Source organism: Caretta caretta, chromosome 1 (assembly GCF_965140235.1).
Source record: "Caretta caretta isolate rCarCar2 chromosome 1, rCarCar1.hap1, whole genome shotgun sequence".
Lineage (NCBI taxonomy): Eukaryota > Metazoa > Chordata > Testudines > Cheloniidae > Caretta > Caretta caretta.
In genome coordinates this window covers 296,236,316-296,258,193 of record NC_134206.1, presented here as the reverse complement: position 1 = coordinate 296,258,193, position 21,878 = coordinate 296,236,316, and the positions used below count along the sequence as shown (strand labels likewise).

Below are 21,878 nucleotides of genomic sequence, written 5' to 3'. Positions count from 1 at the left end.
GACTTCTGTCTCATAAATATGGAGGAAAGGGAGGACCCAGGACATTTGGTGGGATTTCCCTAACAGGAAGTGGAGGATGAAGGGGGAAGTGAAGAAATGTGCTGGGACCTTCAAATATATAGCTGTCTTCCTTCCTCAGTTTTGGAGGCTGGAGTTAGAGTAGCTGCTCCAAGCAGACCACTGGCTTGTAACCAGACACTTGTTTAGCAGAGATGATAAAAGTTGAAGACATGAGGAGATACTGAAAAGGCTGGAACCTGAGAGGAGAGATGATAACACTATAAAAAGTCATGAATGGGATGGAGAAGAGCGCTCATGTTTAATCTCTATAAAACAAGAACAAAGGAACTTGCTGTGAAAGGAAATACTTTTAAAACTGATAAAGGAAAATACTTTGTTACACAGTACATAATTAATGTACTCATTACTCATTACTATGAAGTACCATTGGCAGCTTTTTTGCTGGGGCAACTGATTGAATTTGGAGTTAGCTGTGGTAAAGTTGTGAAATTAAATCAGTGCTCAACTGTGCATAGACACTACAGAATATTAAAATCTATATATTTTTATCTCTTACAGTGCCTTTATTAACAAAGGTAAATAGCTTTGCTTTCAGTGAAATATAAAATAGATCAATGAAGGATTCTGTCCTATAAATCTAGCCCTTGCAACTGTGGGACTCAAGAAAAATAAATTTGTTTCCATTCTACTCTAACTTCAGGCCTGATGCTCAGAAATATATTTCCAAACACTGGATGATTCAACACCTCACTAGCACTTTGGATGATAAAATAATAGACATATGGTATAAACTTAGTCTAGCCTCCTTTTTTCTGTATGGGAAGTGGATTCTATTATGCTTCTATTTTTTAAAGTTTTGTTTGCATGTATATATTTTTACTATACTATTTTATTTTTAAATACAATTTCTAAACGGAAAATAAAGGTGGTTGTTAAGCTACGGAAGCGTTTGCAAGGTTACAGGGAGCTTTAAAAACAGGGATAGGAATACAAGACACCTAAAAACATTGCTCATTGTCGGTGATGTTTATATCCATTGTCACACTGACATTCACTGTGTTTATTCTAAAGTGTCTGGGCAAGGCACATCGGAGACAGTCTGCCATCGATTTTATTTTTATTGCACTGTACTGACAGCAAAATCATTTGTCTTTAAGGGTCTTATTCAGTAAAAATATGTCCAGCTACGATGGTATGCAAGGCAGATGTCTCTTTTATTGAAACTGCCTTTTATACATAAATAACTTGGCTCTCCATCCAGTGCAATGAAATTAAAATCAGTGTCCAATTGACTTGTGAGTCTTCCCCAGCTGTGAGTGGGAGCTGGATGTTTTCTTGTCAAATCTGGAGCATGAAGATAAATGGCTTTTCTACCAGTGCAGTGGAATGGAATGAAATCAGTGGCAGTTAGTGCACATTGTGCTTCCTCCCTGATATTAGGGCATCTTTAGATATTGCTCTTCAGAACGTTAACGTGTACCAATATTTGTGCAAGTGCAACTGCACACACAATTATCATGAGTGTATGTGCAAAAAAGGTGTCACTGGGGAACTGTATACTTGTTGGTGAAAATGGGGTCAAGATTCAGCTTAGCTTCCTTCCTTCCTTATATGTATTGAGTTTATATACATATAGAAAAGACTAGCCAAATGCCAAATTCTCTGCTAAAGAAAGGAAACAAACAAGTGCTTTCCTTCAGGTCCATCCCCAAAGAAGTTGATGAACTGAAATGTTGGAAAAGTGTCCTTCCACACAGAATAGATAAATATATAACTATTCTGTACATATATGATCACTCTTTTGAGTGACTCCCAATAAATTAAAACCAGAACAATAACATCCTCTTTCTACTTTTTCCTTCCCAGCTTATAAGAGATATAGTTTGATTAGTTTATAGAATGCTTTTTTGGTTGCTTATGTTTATAGCTGTATATGATTTAATAATTTAATAATTTTTGTTGTATATTTAATTCCAGCTACCTAAAAAGAAAAATCATTTATCTTATTGTATTTTATTATTATTCATTTAGGACTTATCTATCAGACAGCATGGGTAAACATGAAGGTCATCTGAAAACCCTACCTGAGTTACATTAAGCAGGATTAAATAGATGTCTATCTGTTCAAAAAGCATTGAGTGCTTCCACAGGCATTTTTTCTCCGTTAATATTTCCAACAAAATAAACACCGAAGATGCATTGTAATTTCCCTGTTCTAACTTTCTATTAAGAATTATCTTAAATCCCACTGAAAGAGATATTTTGTAAAGTAAAGTACTCCCAAAGCAACTTGTTAAAAACTTGCTCAGATATGCTCAAAGAATATCAAATATATATACTTCCCCTCGCTCTATAGAATTTTAGTTACATTTTTTAAGCTTGCCGCTCCAGTCTGATTCTGCAGCTAGACTGTTTGGGCCAAATTGTGCTGTGATTGAGCCATTCAACTCATTAGTCAGTGTGTTAGAATTCTCCATTTGCAATGGCATGAGCCCACTGACTCCAACAAGAGTGGTGCTAGTGTGAGTAAGAAGAGAAATTGGCATAATGGGGTGTGAACCAGGGCAGAATTCATGTTTTGGGCCAACTTATGGATGGCCCTTGGTAGTTGCAGGTCAGGGTCAGAGAAAACCCTTCCTTTCCCCATCTCATTATGTGCAAAGGTAGCCATAATCTTCCAGCCCCTTTACTGGTGTCATAAATATAAAGGGAAGGGTAAACACCTTTAAATCCCTCCTGGCCAGAGGAAAAACCCTTTCACCTGTAAAGGGTTAAGAAGCTAGGATAACCTTGCTGGCACCTGACCACAATGACCAATGAGGAGACAAGATACTTTCAAAGCTGGAGGAGGTGAGAAACAAAGGCTCTCTCGGTCTGTGTGTTGCTTTTGCCGGGACCAGAGCAGGAATGCAGGTCAGAACTTCTGTAAAGGGCTAATAAGCAATCTAGCTAGATATGCATTAGAGTCTGTTTTGTTTAAATGGCTGATAAAATAAGTTGTGCTGAATGGAATGTATATTCCTGTTTTTGTGTCTTTTTGTAACTTAAGGTTTTGCCTAGAGGGATTCTCTATGTTTTGAATCTGATTACCCTGTAAGGTATTTACCATCCTGATTTTACAGAGGTGATTCTTTTACTTTTTCTTCAATTAAAATTCTTCTTTTAAGAACCTGATTGCTTTTTCATTGTTCTTAAGATCCATACATAGGTAGTATAGCCAGCAGAATTCTATTCTCTGCTATATAGGCTTGTATACTGTACTCGTCACTGTAATATCTGAGCATCTTCCAGTAGGGCATGAACCATTGTGACTAACATCTGTCACGTTTTGTTCTCTCATCCTCTCCCCAGGGTGAGAAATATGCACAGTGGAGTGTCTTGTTCTGGTAGGCTTGTTTGTTTGTTTTTTAAGTATACATGTTGCTATGTATTTATTAGAGAAGGCAAGGTCAAAGAAATATGTTTTCACTTGGAACGGAACGTAGTGAGCATTGCAATGGTGCTTAGTTGTTGGAGAGTTAATTCCATGATCTCAGATCTGCCCACAGATGAGCTTTACTCTTACTGTAGAGAGTTCTGCTGTGCCAGAAAAGGGTAGTTGTCAAGAAAAGGGTAGCTCACAGTCTTCATCCCAGAGCTTTAGGCAGTCTTTTAGATATCTGGGCCCAGGCCATCGAACTGAGGAGAGGTCATTGTCCCAAAGGACAGTCTCCTAGCCAACCAGAGATAGTAAAAGGTGTTACTTGTGGATGCTGCTATGTGAGAGACTAGTGTCAGCAGGGAAACCAAGAGCACGCCTAGACTATGGACTGAACTGATGAATTGTGGGCATGCACCTTCAACCAAAGGAGACTGCACCACAGATGCAAACTCTGCCAGGTGCTTTCCTCTGCATATTAGCATCAACTCTGTCTTGCTCAGATTCATCTTCCACCAGATGTTCTCCATCCATGAGCTGATTTTGCCCAAGCAGTGGGTCATCTTGGTAGTAGTGGGAAAATCATATAATGATGATGAATAGATATATCATCTGCATATTGCTGCCACTTGCTGATCAGTTCACCGGCTAGCTGCATATAGATGTTGAATAGGGCCAGTCAGACAATTGATCTTCATTGGACTCCCAAGTGAGAGGTCTAGAGGATCACTACTCATTGTGTGTGACTCTCCATGAAGGACTCAAATCATTTTACTCTGAACTTGTGCCACCTGTCTCAGGCAAGACAGCAGAATCTCATGGACAACAGCACTGAATGCTTCAGAGAGATCCAGAAGGATGAAAATGGAAGTCTGCCCTCTGTCCATTGATTGGAGGAGATCATCCATCAGTGCCATTGAAGTGATTTCAACTCCATGTCCTGGTCTGAATCCAGATTGCGCTGGGTTTAGAATAGTAGCTTAAATGAGATGATCTTATAGTTGGCCTTTGGCTAGCTTCTCTTTGAACTTGCTGAGGAATGGGAGGTTTGACACTAGGTGGTAGTTGGCTAGAACTGATATAACCAGGGTGGATTTCTTAAATGTTGGTTGGACAATTGCATGGTTGAAGGAGGAAGGGAAGATTCTTTCTCTGAATTAGGTGTTGGCTATTTCAGTGGCAATAATTGTTCATGACTATCTTGCACCAGCTAGGACGGGCATTGATCAGATTCACATGTCTTGGCTTGAGATTAATTTAAGGTCTCCAGAACTTTTTGATGAATGGAAATACTGAGCTCTGGGAATGCAGGTGGGCTGTTTGTTGGTGGGTGCAGGTGGGACAGATCTCGGTAGTTTGGGAAGCTATCCCCCATATGTGTGTACTTTCCAGCAAAGTAGAATGATAGCTTTTCACTGTGCTCAGCTCTGATGCCTATTGCAGGCACTCAGGATTTACCATCCTAGGTAGTTCCATGGAGTGGAATTTGGCAGCTTCAGCTGAGAGTGATTCATAGATTTCAAGGCCAGAAGGGACCACTGTGATCACCTAGTCTGACCTTCTGTATAACACGGGCCGTAGAACTTTCCCCAAATAATTCCTAGAGCAGAGGTCTCAAACAGGCAGCCCGTGGAGTTATTTCCTGCGGCCTGCCATAGGCGCTGACTCCACTGGCAGCCAAGTTCCCCTCACCCCCCGCCCCCTCCCTGAGCATGCTGCGTCCTCGCTCCTCCGCCTACCTCCCAGCACTTCCCGCTGGCAAACACCTGTTTGGTGGCACTTAGGACTTTCCAAGAGGGAGTGGGGAGGAGCGGGGATGCAGCACACTCAGGGGAGGAAGCGGAGAAGAGGCAGGGCCGGGGTGGGGATTTGGGAAGGGGTTGGAATGGGGATGGGGAAGGGGTGGGAAGAGGCGGGGCAGGGGCAGGGCCTGATGGAAGGGCTGGAGTGGGGGCGGGGCCAGGGGCAGAGGGGCGGGCTTTAACCGAAGTAATTCTAAAAGTAAATGCGTGTTTTGTCGTTTGAGTGAGGTGCATTACTGAGTGTTTATATTTTATTAAAACCTTTCTTCACATTACAGTTTTAAAGTTAATACATTGACTTTTAATAGCATACTATATTACTCTTCATTTTTTTTCATTTTTGACTATACTTTGTATTGTTGTATGAAACGGTTTCAGTGATGTGGCCCTCGGGCCAATGTACTAGTCCTCATGTGGCCCTCGTGGTGATTTGAGTTTGAGATCCCTATCCTAGAGCATCTCTTTTAGGAAGGTTATCTTAGCTTGTAATAGGGAGCACAGACTTGGAGGAATTTATGTTTCATCCTGTTTTTATCAGCCTTTGTTTTCTACCACTGGTGTTTAAGTTTCCACCACACACTCTCCATTCTGTGCAGAGTGTCAGAAAACAAAGGAGATCTTTGTGGTGATGGGGAGGAGGGAGCCGTTTGGGGGCTAGTGTGTCAATGATCAAGGCTAGTGTACAAGAATAGTCATTCACCAGGTGCTCAATCCCTTGTCCAGTGGGTGGAGTGCTGTTTTCCTTTATCTGGCTTTGGATTCCAGGAGTCTTTGTGGTCAAATCAGGATAATTGGTCTGCCTTGTTCCCTGGAGAGCTGGAAGGTCTCTGACCACTGCCTTAATGAGGTGATGGTCACTACAAGTCAGTGGCTGGGTTGATGTCCTCTATCTTTATATCTAGGCTGAAGATCGGGTTCACAGTGCAACTTGTTGGGTGGGTTGCCCCAGAGGTGACCTGAGAGAGTCCTCGGGAGGCAATTGAGGAGATGAGTTTATGGGCTTTTGTATCTGCGGCCTGGTTGATGTGCATGTTGAATACTCAGAGGACAAGAAGCCTAGGGTATATCACCGCCGTGGCCGAGAAGTATCAATGAGCTCTTTTATGAATCTGTTTGTCTGTGGTGATCTGTAAATGAGCATAAAATCTGTTAGCTTTGTCTCTGGTTTCTATCATCAGAGGAGTGAATTTGAATGGAGTTGTCCTACATAGGCCAACTCACTTAGATTTGATATTTGTAGAGAAGGTGAATGCAGCACTACCTGCCCTCTTTGTCCTCTCTGCATGAGTGATGTACTGAGTACACAGAAAGTGGGATGTGGAGGGCTAGCACAGGGCTTGTGGTGTCATCCAGCCAGGTCTTCGAGATGCAGGCTATATTGGGTGCTGCTGTGTTGCTGATGAGATTGTGTATTGTTTGTTTATGGCAGATCTTATGTTGAACAGCATCAAGTTTAGTTTATATTGCTTTGAGTTGTCGGCTTCTGGCCTGTGCCTATGTGTGTATAATTATTAGGAATCTGGTTTCTTATGTCTGTTTTCCTGTTTCCTTGGACAGTTCCTCCCAACCTGAACTGCAACAGGTGATGTAGTGGATTGTGCCATGGGATGATGCATGTCTGGTTCATGCAGTTGTCTGGTTCACCAGATACCATGTGAAACATAGGTCAGTGGGAGCTGTCACTTGGTATGCTGGAGCTGTAACTTGCTTGAGTCCTGGGTGGAGCTGGAGCAGTCAGTTTCCTGGGGTGGTGGTGCGTGTCCTGGAAGCATGGTGGTATAACAGCAATGGAAATAATAATAAGCATAGTGACAGTCGTACTAGATAGCAAGCATCAAGCCCAGCAGAAAGAGGAAGTGGAAATAGCATCAGACATCCATTTCCTTGAAGAAAGCTGTCTGTGTTGTCATGATGCCCCTATTGCTCTGACCTGCTTTGGAAGAGATGAAGAGTAGAGAGGAAAAGAAATTGAACGTAGCAGTTAGGAACATGTTAGAGCTGCAACGTGGCCTCCTGACCGACAAGGTGGTGGCAAAGGCTGGGGGAGCAGGGCGGGGGTGGAGGACTCCTTCCTCAAAAGAGGAAAGCTCTCCGACAGCCTCGTTCCAGGTGGTGGCTCCTGTGCTGAGAAGGGGCTAGGAGAGTAGTCATAGCCTCTCTTTCACCACTTGGGGGAAGCTGGTCCCCGCTGCTGCTGTATCCTGCTGGGGGGAGGGAGGAGAGAGACAGTGCACCTGTGACATCCCTGCACTCCAGCAATCCCTAGCTTCCCCAGTAGCCTCTTTGTGGCATTGGCAACTGGGGCACATTAGGGCAACCTTCAGGAACTTGTGGGGCTGGCCTGAATACAACTTCCCCAGGATTGGGGGAGCGCAAAGGTGGCTCAGAGACCCATCTGCCTGCCCCCTCCATCAAGTGCTCCGAGCTCTCTTCAACTACAGCTGTGAATGTGGCTCATTATGCCCTGAATAATCAGAATGTTTAAGATATCTAGACTAAGCTTCTGTTTCAGTAGTCATTTATCACAGGCTAATGAACACTGAAAAGAGAACCTGTTTGGCTTCATGGATCATGCATAATTTATAATTAAATACAGCAATTTAAGTTTAAATAACATTAAGGGGCTGACTTCAGCTGACAGAAAACCAGAACATGCAAAGTTCAAGCTAAACCTCTATCCCTAAAATACCATGTTAAAATAATAATCAGATTTTAAACGGTACAGTGGTGAGCACTAACACCAAAGCAAACAGCCTTAGCTTTAAATTTCCCAGAAATCATGAAATTGTGACACCTTCAAAAATATTTAGGTAGGTATTTCATTTGTATCATTTATTATTTATACTTTGCTGAGAAGTGTACTGGGCAGTTTGAAGAACAAATGAAGAGAAATGGGTCCCTGCTCCTAAGAATTTACAATGTAGGGCCTGATCCTGCAAATACTTACGTGAGTACTCTCAGTGGCAGAGTTAAGCATGTGTGTAAGTGTCTGCAGGATTAGGGCCTACTTTAGGCGTGACACAATGAGTGAGCATTGCTAACAGTGCAGGATGGGGTGAAGAATGACAAGGTGTTACCACAATGAGATTGTGAAGTTACTCAGTTGATGTGTTTGCATCTCTTGATGGTTCCATCAAGGGAAACTATTTATTGTTTTAAATCAGGTACTAAAGCAGCCAATTACAAAAATAAAAAGCAACTCCTCCTTGTAGGCAACATGGATATAGGCAATCTAGGGCCCTAGGCACACCATGACACTGGCTCTCCTTGTCTCCACCCCGGTGGCCCCATCTTCCACTTGGCATGGAAGTGGCAGACTTAAATGCACTTGCCTATGTCCATGTATACAAATTAATATGAATGTATGGATAAAACCAACAGCAGCATACCAAAGCAGGTTCCCTCCCCTGAGTACAAATGAACACTTGGCTCTTGTTCCCAGCTCCCATCCATAGCCAGGCTTCTGAAGTCCCCTTCCTTCTACACTGTCATGTTTCCTGATGTCACTTGATTAAACTGCAAGAAGACTTTTGATTGTATGTAATGTGATATTTTAAATTTATATTTTCTATAAAACAGTTGACAAACCATGTTTCACTTGGTTTATTTTGTTCTTTCTCCTTTTTTCCTTACTCAGTTTTAACTCTTATCACAGAATCATAGAAATTAGAGATAAGGGAGAGAGCCATTAGGTCATCTAGTTTCTAATCCACTTCCTTACAGGTTCAGGCCTATTCCCTTCAGAACATTTTCTATTGTTTTGTCCAGTCTAGTTTTAATTGTTGTTAGTAATGTCTAGTTTTAAGTAGAGCTGGTCACCATTTTTTTCCAGTGGAACAATTTTCTGGTGGAAAAGGCAATTTTGTCAAAATCTAAACATTTTGTGGAAAGGTGTCCATTTCAAACCAGAGACCGTTTCGACTTTCTTGTTTTTTTAAATGTCAAAATGTTTTGTTTTACACAACATTTTCATTATTTTTGTTTCAACCTTCATATTACATATCCATTTAAATATGTGTGTGTGTGTATATATATATATAGAGAGAGAGAGTCAATATTTTATATTATAATATTTCAACATTATTGAAACACAATTATTCAGCATTATTCAAATGAAACATTTTGAGGTTTCCAAATCAAAATTATTTGGAATTTCTGTTTCATGGCAGATTTCAACATTTTGACTTTTCATTCTAATTCAGAATGAAAACAGACTTTGAAACGTCAGATTTTCTCCTGGAATGGAAATTCTGTTGTTTGACCAGTGTTAGTTTCAAGTGTCCCATGTCTTCCATTGGGAGACTATTCTGCAATCTCATAGACATCACTGTCAACATTTTTCCTGATATTCAAGGTGTTCCAGGTACTCAGCAATTTTGTAGTCATTAGTTATAACTCCTCCCTACAATATTACTTTCTCCACAATATATTTATTAAGACCTTTCCCATTTCCCTTAATGTACTTGGTTAGCATTGACTCATCTTAATTGCAGGAAAGTAGTGTCTTTCCTCTTATTTGGAAATGTTAATGACTCAGTTTAAACCATGTAAAGTGCATCCAGATACTACAGTGTTGGCTACCATTATAAATCTGTGTAATAAATAAATTAACACAATGAGACATTTTCTAATGTAAGCTACATAGAGGTGTCAGTCAGTGTAATTGGATTCACTGCAGTTACTTTGGATTTACAGCAGTGTAATAGATCAGGATCTGGACCAACATTTTGGAACATTGTATTGTTTTATTTTCTTGTTTTTTTTCCATTGTGCCTTAATGTTTTCCCTGAACACATTACCTGATTCTTCAGATTCTCTTTTCTTTTTTGGCTGCCTCCCCATTTTGTATTTCCATAGCAGGTTTTTATTTCTTTACCCTGAGATCTTTGAACAGTCCCTCAAGAGGCTTCACTGGCTGATTTTTGTTCTTTCTTTTTTCAGAGTTTGTGCCAGGTACTTTGTTCAAATCCATCTTGGGAACGAAAACACCCCCGACTTTTCTAGAAATCCTAATAATGCTGCTTCTCTATGTAACAACATCACCTCCTCTACAGATTGATAGCGATATAGATATATGCACATGCATCTTCATAGCTATCCCTACCTTTTGTGCTTCTCAGGTGAGTGTGTGTCTGTGTTTTAGATGGTAAGCTCTAGGGATATGGAGCGAGGGGAATGTCTCCATAGAAATTGCATTCAAAGAATCTATTCAGTGTGAGAGGATGGGATCAGCTGCCTTCATGACTTCTCCCCTCTTCCTTTGGCTCTGTGCAGAATGCTGTGGGTCCTGAGTTTCTATGCATAGGCTAGAGCTATGGACTTTTCTGTCACACACATCCATACAAACAGAGCTCAGGCAAGAGGGCCAGAGCTGGGGCAAGAGAGGGACAAGATCCCTCCTCCTCAGAGATATCAGCAGTAAATGAGCTCCGAAATTTACACAGCCTGAGACTGTATTAAATTTTACATGGATTCCCCTCCCTGCTGGGAAACCCATCCTTGAAGGTGGATTCTGGAGAACCTGCTGTCAGTGTTTGTCTGTGTGAAGGTATGCTGAGAGGTCTGGATTTGTGCAGACAGTTATGTGTTTCTGAGGGGACCTGGGGGTGTGTGATAGGGTGGACGAGGCCCAAAGCCCCCGTCCTGGAGACCTCAGGGTTCTGGCACACCTATCCCAGAAAAGGAGCAGTGGAGAGATCCTCCAAAGCAGCCTAGAGGGTGGTGAGGAAACAACGAATCAGAGGTGCTGCTGGAACGGCCAATCGGAGGCAAGGAGGGCCATATAAAAGGAGCTGTAGAATAGAGCAGTAGTTTGTTGCTGTTTGGAGCTAGAGAAGGAAGGACTGTGTGCCTGGAAGAGCAGCAGGACCAAAGACAGTCTGCTGGCAAAGACTGTGGGAGCGAGAAGTTCCTGGCTGGCTGCTAGGACTGAGTAGGGACTGAGCCCAGGGAGGGATGTAGGAAGATAATGTCTCCAGGGAGGAAACCTTGGGGATACAGCCCCATACCAGGGCTGGGACTACTTACAGACTGAGCCTGGGAGGGCTAGAGTGGCACCACCAGAGGGGTACTGAGATAGGCCTCTGGTGGATGGCATACCCTGGAAGGGGTCTGTTCTAATTCCAATGCAGACAGTGTGTGTGACTTGGCCAAAGGGCTCAGTCATTGGAAAAACTGCCTAAGAACCATGGAAAGGAGTCTCCAGAATGGAAAGAACGCAGTCACACCTAACCAGAGGGACACTTGTGAGAGTGGGTGCTGACCTCATTACAGAGTGGCAAATCACTTCTGGGGGTGGGAGTTGGTGGCAAACTGCTGCCTATTCCACTTAGAGGGTAAGAGCAAACTGAGACCCTCATTGAAACTACTTGAGGAAACCTGCAGAAATCTTCTCCTCTCTCTGCTGAGGAATTTTGTGTAGGTGGGGTCAGTTCCCCCTCTTGCCTTTATTAGTGTCTTGTACAGCCCTGAGCAGCATATGATCAGCACTCGAAACACAATAATGCTTGACCTGCATTGATTATCTTTTTCTTTCCCCGTTTCCTTCTCTAAATTTCTTCTCTATTCTTGGTCTATTCCTCCCCTCTGTTCTCTCCCTATCTTTCTGGCATTCTCTTGCACCCTTCTTCAGAGGCTGACTGCATCCTGATCATCAAGCTTCCTTCCTGAGCCAATCCGCTGTGCAATGGGGAATGAAAGCAATGTCTTCCGTCTGCTGAACAAATGCAAACTAATTGACTGCACCTGAACTGGCCAGCAAAAGGAGGCTGCGCAGCTACCTGCCAGCTTGTATCATGATCTCAGGTGGGTGGCCTGCAGGAGCAGAGAAGAGGGGCCAGGCAGGTGGCTGTCTGCAATATGTTCCCCTGCTGTACAAAGATTCTGGCGATAGGAACTAAAAAAATATGTGCTGTGGCTTTCGTGTTTTGCTTTAACTGGTTTAGCACTAGTCACCAGTTGCTCTCGTTTATTCATATAGTACCCTCTGAAATAGGCAGATTTGGGCCAATGTAGGAAGTGTAAATTACAATTGACCCTGGAAAGAATAAATTATCCACTTGGCTCTTTAGATATGTGGCTAATATGAAGCTGTCAGTTGACATAAATTTTTACACATCTCCCAGCTAAATTTGGGATCCAAATGCAAAAACCTAGCATGAACCATGGATTTGGGACTCCGTGGGGAACACAATCAATTCATCTCTGGAGGGTTATTGATAATATTCTTCTCCTTTTGTAGTTCTTTCAGAATCACATGTGGGAGAAAATGGAATGGAAATGACATTTTGTAAATGTGAGAGACAGTTGTAACTTTTTGTGAAATGTTGCTCAGTGAACTATCACAGGATAGCTTTTCTGGAGGAAAGATGCTAAAGTATACACATGGAAGTTATTTGCAGCAACCTGGATTACTTAGGGGGGCTGGATTTGGCTCTCAGCTGCACCAGTTTGTATCTGGAATAACTGCATTCACTTCCCTGATGCACCTGAGGGCAGAATCTGCCTCAATATTTAGATAATTACATATGGGATGTTTGCAAAAAGAAAAGGAGTACTTGTGGCACCTTAGAGACTAACCAATTTATTTGAGCATGAGCTTTCGTGAGCTACAGCTCACTTCATCAGATGTTTACCGTGGAAACTGCAGCAGACTTTATATACACACAGAGAATATGAAACAATACCTCCTCCCACCCCACTGTCCTGCTGGTAATAGCTTATCTATATGGGATGTTGTTGCTTCTTGTAGAGCATTAGCAATTTTGGGGACCTTGAAAGTCCATTTTGTGTTGGAGGTAGAATCAGTGATGCAGAGTCAAGGTATTTGCCAGGGTAATTGCTTATTTACAAAAGTCCTTGAACAGCACAGGCTACCAGCTGCACATAGGCAGCTCCCTTTAGTGGAAACCTTCAACTGAGTCACCTGTCACCAAGACAGAGCTCCTCTGGGTCTCCTGGAATCTATTTAAGGTACTTACAACACCTGTGTGAGGTAGGGCAGTGCTATGGCCTCTGTTTTACAGATGGGGAACTGAAGCACAGAGAGGCTCTGGCTTTGTTTACACTAGCTCTTTTGTCAGCAAAACTTTTGGCGGTCAGGATGTGGAACCCTGGACCGACATAAGTTGTACCTACCAAAGCGTCGGCGTGGACAGCACAGTCGGTGGGAGATGGCATAGAGCAGCTATACAGGAGACCTTCAAGTGGCGCAGCTGCAGCGGTACAGCTGTACCACCGTAAGGTCTGGCGTGTAGACATAGCCTTAGTGACTTGTACAAGGTCACAAAGTCTGTCTCCTGCTTTGGCAATCTTCCAAGTTACAGGTGAGCACCCAGTCACTGGCCTATCCTTTCCCTCAGTGCTTAATAACACAGTTCCCCCTTCTTGCCCTTCAGGGCTTGGGCTTTATATCAGGAAACCCCATAGACCAGAACTGCTCACCAAGTGTAATGTGATCTCCAGAGGTGACTTGACTATTTACCCTCACCTTTGTGCAGCTGTTCTCCAGCACAAAGGAACCTCAGAGAGGAAATCCGCTAAGTTTCTCAGGGAGCATCGCAAATCAGCATGTCCCCATGTCATGTATGAAAGATGCGTACTATTACATGTAGAGCAGCCAGCTAATTCCCTTTTGACCATGTGGACCCATGTGTCTCTCTTTGTATTCTAGCCATTATATGAAACAAATTGTGGGTTTAAGGGTCCAGTTCTTCCAAGTGCCCTCAGTCCCCATTGACAAACTGTGCAGCAGGTACTCCAGTCTGATGGGAATATAAATAGTGTGGGAAGCTAAAAATCTCCACTTTTTGTTCAATTGCACTCATAACTAAGATTTGCATGTCAAAGGGGGAAAACAATGTAATTGCTCTTGCAGTTTGCGGAGATCCAGAGTCACACTTACCTAATAGGCTCTCAAAAGGATCCTGAATCCTGGGGCCTAATTCTGCTCTCACACGAATGGTGTAACTCTATAGGCTGTAATGGTTGCTTCTGACTTATACTGCTGTAAGTGAGAGGAGAATCGTATCCTAAATATCTACTAGCATAATATGATATTTTTGCTCCTGTACAGCTTGTTAGAGACTTTGCTTTTTAAATGAAATGTGGCGATTAGCCCACAATACAGTCTAACTACTTTAATTTAGGAAAACATAATTAAGCTGTAGAGATAGTGAACTGTCAAATATGTCCATTGCCACAAGCATGTTCAGAAGAATTGTTATGGTGCAGATGCTAGTTCTTTTATTATATAAACTGTCAACATTAGCAGACATTTACTCTTAAGTCCTGGAAGAGAGGAATATTGCTATAACTTTTCTATTTGGGCAAGGTTTTTATACTGTGACCGCGGCAAGGGATCTCAGTTGGGGGCCAATTGTGTAAGGACTGGATAAACACATAGCAAGACAGGCCCTACCCCAAAAGAACTTACAACTAGAATAGACAAGACAAAGTGTGGGAAGGGAAAGGAAGGTAAAGTGACTTGTGCAAGGTCATACAGCGGGCCAATGTCGGAGTTGTGGCATTTTTCTTAAACTCTTGGTGAAAGTAATAGTTGAAGTGTGTTTGCTTGCATGTTCAGCTAGAGATGCTTTTAAATGAGCCTAATTTCAGAGGGAGGGTGCTCAGCACTTTCTGAAAATCATTCTTATTGCATTCAATAAGCCTACTCATGTAAGTAGCTGTTCACCAGTGGGAGTTATGAGCTTGCAGTTCAGCCTAAAGCATAGACAGCACATAATGGAGGCGGGGGCAGGCTAAGCATCCCCAAACCTTGCGGTACTGCGGGGCAGGGAGGGTGGCCGATTACAGCATGGGCCCCAGCCAAATTGGGGTCCCCAGAAAAATCTCCCCCCAGCCATGGCCCCTGGTCTGGAAGAGCTCTTGCTCCCTGCCACGGCCCTGGGGCTGCGGAGTGGGCACAGCTTTTCTGGTATCGGGGCCGCAGCAGGGAGGAAGGAAGGGCAGAAAGGAGTGAGCAGGTGGTGAGCCTTGGAGGGAAGGGGCAGAATGGGGTGGGGCTGTGGGTGGAACAGGGGCAGGGCCATGTTCGGGGTGGTGCCCATTGGGTGGCGCTGTGATCCCAGCTGGGGCCATGGAATGGAGGAGCCGAGCTCTCAGCCCTTCCACCCCACTCTGCCTGAGCCGGGGTCATGGAGGGGAGGGGCCGAGAGCAGCGAACGGGGCATAATCTTGGCCGGAAGAGGCGGGGCAGGGGGCTAGCCCCCGGAAGAGGAAGCTTCACCTGCCACCCATGGCCCAAAGTGATCCAGTTTCCTGCTATACTCTATAACCTCTAATCTCGAGGGATTTGGTGGATAACCCAAGCCCTGAATAATTATGCAGACAGAATTGGGGGGTCTGGTGGGAGCATAAATCAACTTAAATAATATGCTGAGAAAAAATTTCACTTGCTGCTATCAGTTTTGCCCAAAGGAGCCAGGCATGACCCTTTCTGCTTTGGGGCCAGATTCTGCCACCCTTACTCGCAGTGAATAGTCCCTTGCACCGTGAGTCATGTTCAACAGAACGTGCAGAGCAAGGAACTACTTGGTGTGAGCAAGAGTGGTAGAATTTGATCATCAGGCTAATTTGTAGGCTAAGAACTGCAAATGGGGGAAAGGATAAATGTGGAATGCATTCCCCTGTTCGCCTTTATTTTTTTGACCAGATGTTAATTGCAAACTGTATGATGGGATGATTATGCGACTTAGTGAGGGTTATGTTGTTTATATTCCTTTACTATACCACATCTGTTTTGAATGTGTTAAACATGGAAGCAAATGTAGCAAACTTTGGTGGCTTTTTACTTTTGCTGCCCCAAAAAAAAAAAAATCAATCCAAGCAATACAGATTATGACAAAGGAAATTTTCCAAGCCTGCATACTGATATGGGATAGCTACATGGCCAATATGCAAAATTACTGACATCCCATAGATGGCTTTGCAGCATTCAAGAAGTCAAAATTTTATAAAACCCACAGTTGTGTGCACAGATAAAATACTCAGCCTAGCTCCATAGATTCCGAGTAGCAGTAACTCAGATGAATAATCCCAGATTACTCAACGTAAAGAAGGCTTTTAGAATTGTCTAATATTTTCATACAGCAATGGAAGCGAGGCAGTTTACTATGGAGCATTTGAAAATCATGATGCCCATAGACATTTTCCTAAAGTATTAGGATTTTTATATCTTTCCATTAGATTTAAGCACCAGGCTGCCTTACTTCATGCCCAAACACCACTGTGACATTTAGCCACTGGCCTGAGTGAGTAGTGCAGAGGCGTGCTGCCCATAAAGAAATATAATCTCTCCGCAGATGGTCTGGTGCCCAGGGGGACTGAATAGGCTACAGCATTTTAGTATCCACAGCCCAGTAGAGAGATAGGGCCATGACATAGACCTGTATCCTCTTCTTGTCCCCTTTGGGAACATAAATGTGGCTTGTCCTACTAGGGACAGGCAGGGTAGGAGGAGAGCTCTTTGTGCTCTCCATGTGCACCCCCTATCTGCTCAAGGATTAATTTGCTGCTTGCCCTATAAATTATCATATTCTAGTCCTATACAGCAAGTGCTCTTTATGCCAAGAGTGGAATATAAGTAAATTTTAAGGAATCATCTTTTCTTAATATATTCTCCCTGTTAATGTCTCTGTAATTGTGCATTTAATTCCACCTTTATTGTACATGATCTTGTTTGTTGTATTGCCTTTTATGGTTCCTGTGTGATGCCATGATATTAGAACACAAAATACATTCAGGACCAGATTAACGCACCCATGTGGGAGATTAGGGACACCGATTCCACCCCTGGTGTGGCTCTGTCTCATTTTGGCCTGGATGGGGGAAGAGAATAGGGGGTCCACTACCACTTCCTCCACCTGAGTGAGGGGGCGGGGAGCAGGTGGAGTGAAGGCAGGGCTCCATGTACCCCAACACACCGTCCGGTAGAGCTGTATTGATAGGAGGAGGGAAGAAACTGGCACTTAGCAAAGGACAATAGAAAATTACTTCTCCTGGGAGGAGCAGGAGAGGAATTATAACTGTGAGGATATGTCTACACTGCAATTAGACCCCCGCAGCTGACCCGTGCCAACTGACGGGCTCACGAGGCTTGGGCTAACTGCAATGTAGACATTCAGACTTGGGCTGGAGCCTTGGCTCTAGGCTCCTGCAAAGTGGGTGGGTGCCAGAGTTGGGCTGCAGCCTGAACCTGACCTTCTACACTCCAGTTAAACAGCCCTGAAAGCCTGAGCCCCGCAAGCCTGAGTCAGCTGGCACAGACCAACTGTAGGTGTCTGATTACAGTGGAGACATACCCTGAGTCACAGTTTCTCATTGGAGCTCTTTCTGGGCATCACAACATACAGTCTAACCCTAAAGGATGTCCAACAGGCATAGAGATGAAGCAGAAAGGAAATACAGAAGAGAGGCTTGTGTAGGTAGACAGGATGACTCCAGCTATGTTCATATTTTCATTCAGTCTTTAGTTAATAACCCCCATTGGACAGATGGGGGCACTCTGAGGTTTTCTTACTCTTTTGGCTGTAGAAGGCTATTGGCAGAAAGCAATGCCTTATCAAGCTTCCCTTCAGTAGATTACTGTTCATAGCACACCAGTGTTACTTCATGGACTGACATGAGCATTGACAGTGCTTTCTCAACAACGAAAAGCTTAAAACATCAGTGCCAAAATCAGCATAGTTTGTGACAGCCCAGAAGTGTGAGCTGCCCCTGATTCTCAGCTGATCAGCTGCATGGTTCTGTGGCTACATGGCACTGACCTAGATCCTATGGGTTCTCCTTGGATGGCTGTATTTTGAGAGCCATTCTGCATGCACATTACAGTGAGCGGCATATGACTATTGAGAGGATGAGTTTTTAAAATGCATTTGGAGTGGGTTAAAAACAAAATGTAAACATGCAAAATAATATAGTCATCATAGTGAAGCACAGATGTATTTTTCTCATGCCAGCATTTTCAGAGTGAGCTAAAGCAAGTGTCCTTCCAGAGGTGCTTGAAGAGACAGTTTTCATATAGTTGTTAGCTGATTACCTGTAAGACAATTTATTTAACAAGGTCTTCATGGCACGTCAAACACCTCTATGTTTCTGTGCTATAAATGTATCAATAACAAGCATCTATTTGGAAAGACCTTAAAATAACATTTTGCAAGTTTTGTGCCTTCCATCCCAGGAGGTCAAAGCACTATATAAATGTTGATTAGTAAAGCTTCACAACGCTGTTCAGAGTTCAGTATTAATCTAACATTGCTCAAGGTCACGCAGCATGTCAGCAGCAAAGGCTCAGAGCATTCAAGCTCTTTTTAAAGGATTATATAAGCACGGTGAAACTCATTTGCAGAGCTGGAGGAAGGCTGAATTCTTTTGACTTCAAGTGAGAGGTATGACTTACCCTGACGTAAGGCAAGGCAAAGCATCAGCATACTCAGATTTTGTGGCATAAATGTCGCATAGCTCTGAACTCCAGCTCTGTTGACAAGTGGAACTCTCAGTCACATGGGTTTGTTTTGATAGCCAGAGGTAATGTGTTTTTTTATGGTTTTTGGTAAAATCTGTCCTGTTCAGACTAGGAGCACTTATAAGATTTAGGATGATTGTCTTCTATCCTTTTATTAATTTCCTAATCACTGAAAATCGTTTCCAGAGGTGCGCATGCAGTTCCATGTCCCTTCCCCTCTTTACTGAGTTAAAAACCCAGAAATCCAACACTCAGATCTTTTTACAATTTTAATACAATATTAATGAATAAAAGATAGACATGTGTGTACTGTAGTATACTTTTAATAGGGAATAAACATTTTCAAGAGGAAAATATGACAATATTCCTTTCAGGCAGAAAGAAAGTATCTACTTGAGGTTTTGTAAGAGACAGGGAAAAAACTCCTGAACTCTCCTAATGCAGAGATGAGATTTTTGAAATGGACTCTGTGGAAAATTATTTAGTTTTTGTAGGGGTGGGGCTGGTGATATTCCCATGGAAACCAGCTTGAGCCTACACTTCATTTCAATTGATCTGTTGACTCCTACAAGGGAGATTATGGATTAATATTAACATGATTTTCCTATTGTGAGCAAAGCTGCCTGGCTGCACTGCATGATGACAATTAAATGTCACAAACAGAGTTCTTCCTTTTTGCCAGTGGCAAACTCACTTCTTATTTCCAGAGTGGGTGATTCCTTCAAACATTATTGAGACAGTAAATCTTTGTTTTCTCCACAGTTGAAAAATGTGAAGGCTATATTGAGATTTAATATATATTTTCAGAAGGCTATGTTCCAACAACGGGCCCAGGAACAAATCGTGTTATTCTTTCATCTGGTTCCTGTACTCACCTTTATCACCTGGGTAGTACCTTCCCTCTTGCTACAAGAAGGAACTGCCACATTTATAACACACTGTAATTTAATCAATTGTATGGCTAGCAGAGGAGGTGTCTTCTCATGTACCTCTGTGTTTGGCACTAGTGCGATTGCTCTGGAATACTGTGCTGAGTTCTTTCTGGTGTCCACAGTTGAACAAGGATGTTGATAAATTGGAACAGGTTCAGAGAAGAGCCATGAGAATGATTAAAGGATTAGAAAACATGCCTTATAGTGATAGACTCAAGGAGCTAAAGCTATTTGTTAAGCTAAAGAGAAGGTGAAGGGATGATTTTGGTCACAGTCTGTAAGTACTTACATGGGGAACAAAATTTTGATAATGGACTCTTCAATCTAGCAAACAAAGGTGTAACAAGATCCACTGGTTGGAGGTTGAAGCTGGACAAATTCAGACTGGAAATAAGGTGCAAATTTTTAACAGTGAGGGTAACTAACCATTGGAACAATTTACTATAGGCTGTGGTAGATTCTCTGTTACTGGCCATTTCAAAATCAAGATTGGATGTTCGTCTAAAAGGGATGCTCTTGTTGAACCAGAAATTAATGTAGGGAAGTCCTAGGGCCTGTGCTATGCAGGAGCTCAAACTAGATGATCACAGTGGTTCCTTATGGCCTATTAGCCCTGTTCTATACTACGAGTTTAGGTCGAATTTAGCAGCATTAGGTCGATTTAACCCTGCACCCGTCCACACGACCAAGCCTGTTTTGTCGACTTAAAGGGCTCTTAAAATCTATTTCTGTACTCCTCCCTGGCGAGGGGAGTAGCAATAAAATTGACCTTGCTGGGTCGAATTTGGGGTAGTGTGGACGCAATTCGACAGTATTGGCCTTTGGGAGCTATCCCAGAGTGCTCCATTGTGACCACTCTGGACAGCACTCTCAACTCAGATGCACTGGCCAGGTAGACAGGAAAAACCCTGAGAACTTTTGAATTTCATTTCCTGTTTGGCCAGCGTGGCGAGCTGATCAGCACAGGTGACCATGGAGTCCCAGAATCGCAAAAGAGCTCCAGCATGGACTGAAGGGGAGACACTGGATCTGATCGCTGTATGGGGAGAAGAATCTGTGCAGGCAGAACTCCATTCCAAAAGACGAAATGCCAATATATTTGCCAAAATCTCCAAGGGTATGATGGACAGAGTCTACAACAGGGACACACAGCAGTGCTACATGAAAGTTAAGGAGCTCAGCAAGCCTACCAAAAAAACAAAGGATGCAAACGGTCGCTCCGGGTCAGAGCCCCATACATGCCACTTCTATGATGAGCTGCATGCAATTCTAAGGGGGGGCCCTACCACTTCCCCACCATTGTCTGTGGACATCTGCAAGGGGGGAGTCCCACGCAACACGGATGAGGATTTTGTGGATGAGGAAGATGAGGAGGAGGTTGAGGATAGTGCACAGCAGGCAAGCGGATAATCCATTCTCCCCGGCAGCCAGGAACTGTTCATCACCCTGGAGCCAATACCCTCCCAACCCTCCCAAGGCAGGCTCCCGGGCCATGAAGCCAGAGAAGGCACCTCTGGTGAGTGTACCTTTGTAAATATAAAACAGGGTTTAAAGGCAAGCGTGTTTAATGATTAATTTGCCCTGAAGACTTGGGATGCATTCGCGGCCAGTACAGCTACTGGAAAAGTCTGTTAACGTGTCTGGGGATGGAGCAGAAATCCTCCAGGGACATCTCCATGAAGCTCTCCTGGAGGTACTCTAAAAGCCTTTGCAGAAGGTTTCTGGGGAGGTCAGCCTTATTCTGTCCTTCATGGTAGGACATTTTTACCATGCCAAGCCAGTAGCAAGTAGTCTGGAATCATTGCAGAACAAAGTATTGCAGCAAATTGGCCCGGGCTTTGGTGGCATTCAAGCAACATCCGTTCTTTATCTCTTTGTGTTAGCCTCAGGAGAGTGATATCATTCATGGTCACCTGGTTCAAATATGGGAAATTTGTTTAAGGGGACATTCAGAGGTGCCCGTTCCTGCTGGGCTGTTTGCCTTTGGCTAAAAACAAATCATCCCCGCTGTTAGCCACACAGTGCGGAGAGGCCCGTTCATGCTGAGCTGTTTGCGCTTGGCTGACAGGGATCTTCCCTGATACTAGCCATGCGGTGGGGTGTGTGTGTTTGTGAGAGAAGCAATCATCCCAGAGAATTGGGGGGGGAGGTTGAGTTGTGCTGCACATTCACCCTAAAACTGCAGCCCCTCCTTTTAAATGGCCAGCCCAACGGGCTTTGCT

The 21,878-nt window shown here is 43.4% G+C and overlaps 1 long non-coding RNA gene across 1 annotated transcript in view; it reads left to right on the top strand.

Annotated features, from left to right (window-relative positions):
* Positions 1-21,593, top strand: part of LOC142070897 (uncharacterized) — a 49,515-nt gene extending 27,922 nt beyond the window's left edge. Inside the window, exons 2-4 of the long non-coding RNA XR_012666814.1 lie at positions 10,183-10,361; positions 11,873-12,045; positions 20,601-21,593. This is a non-coding gene — a long non-coding RNA (uncharacterized LOC142070897). The remainder of the gene's footprint in view (positions 1-10,182; positions 10,362-11,872; positions 12,046-20,600) is intronic.
* The last annotated feature ends 285 nt before the right edge of the window (positions 21,594-21,878 follow it).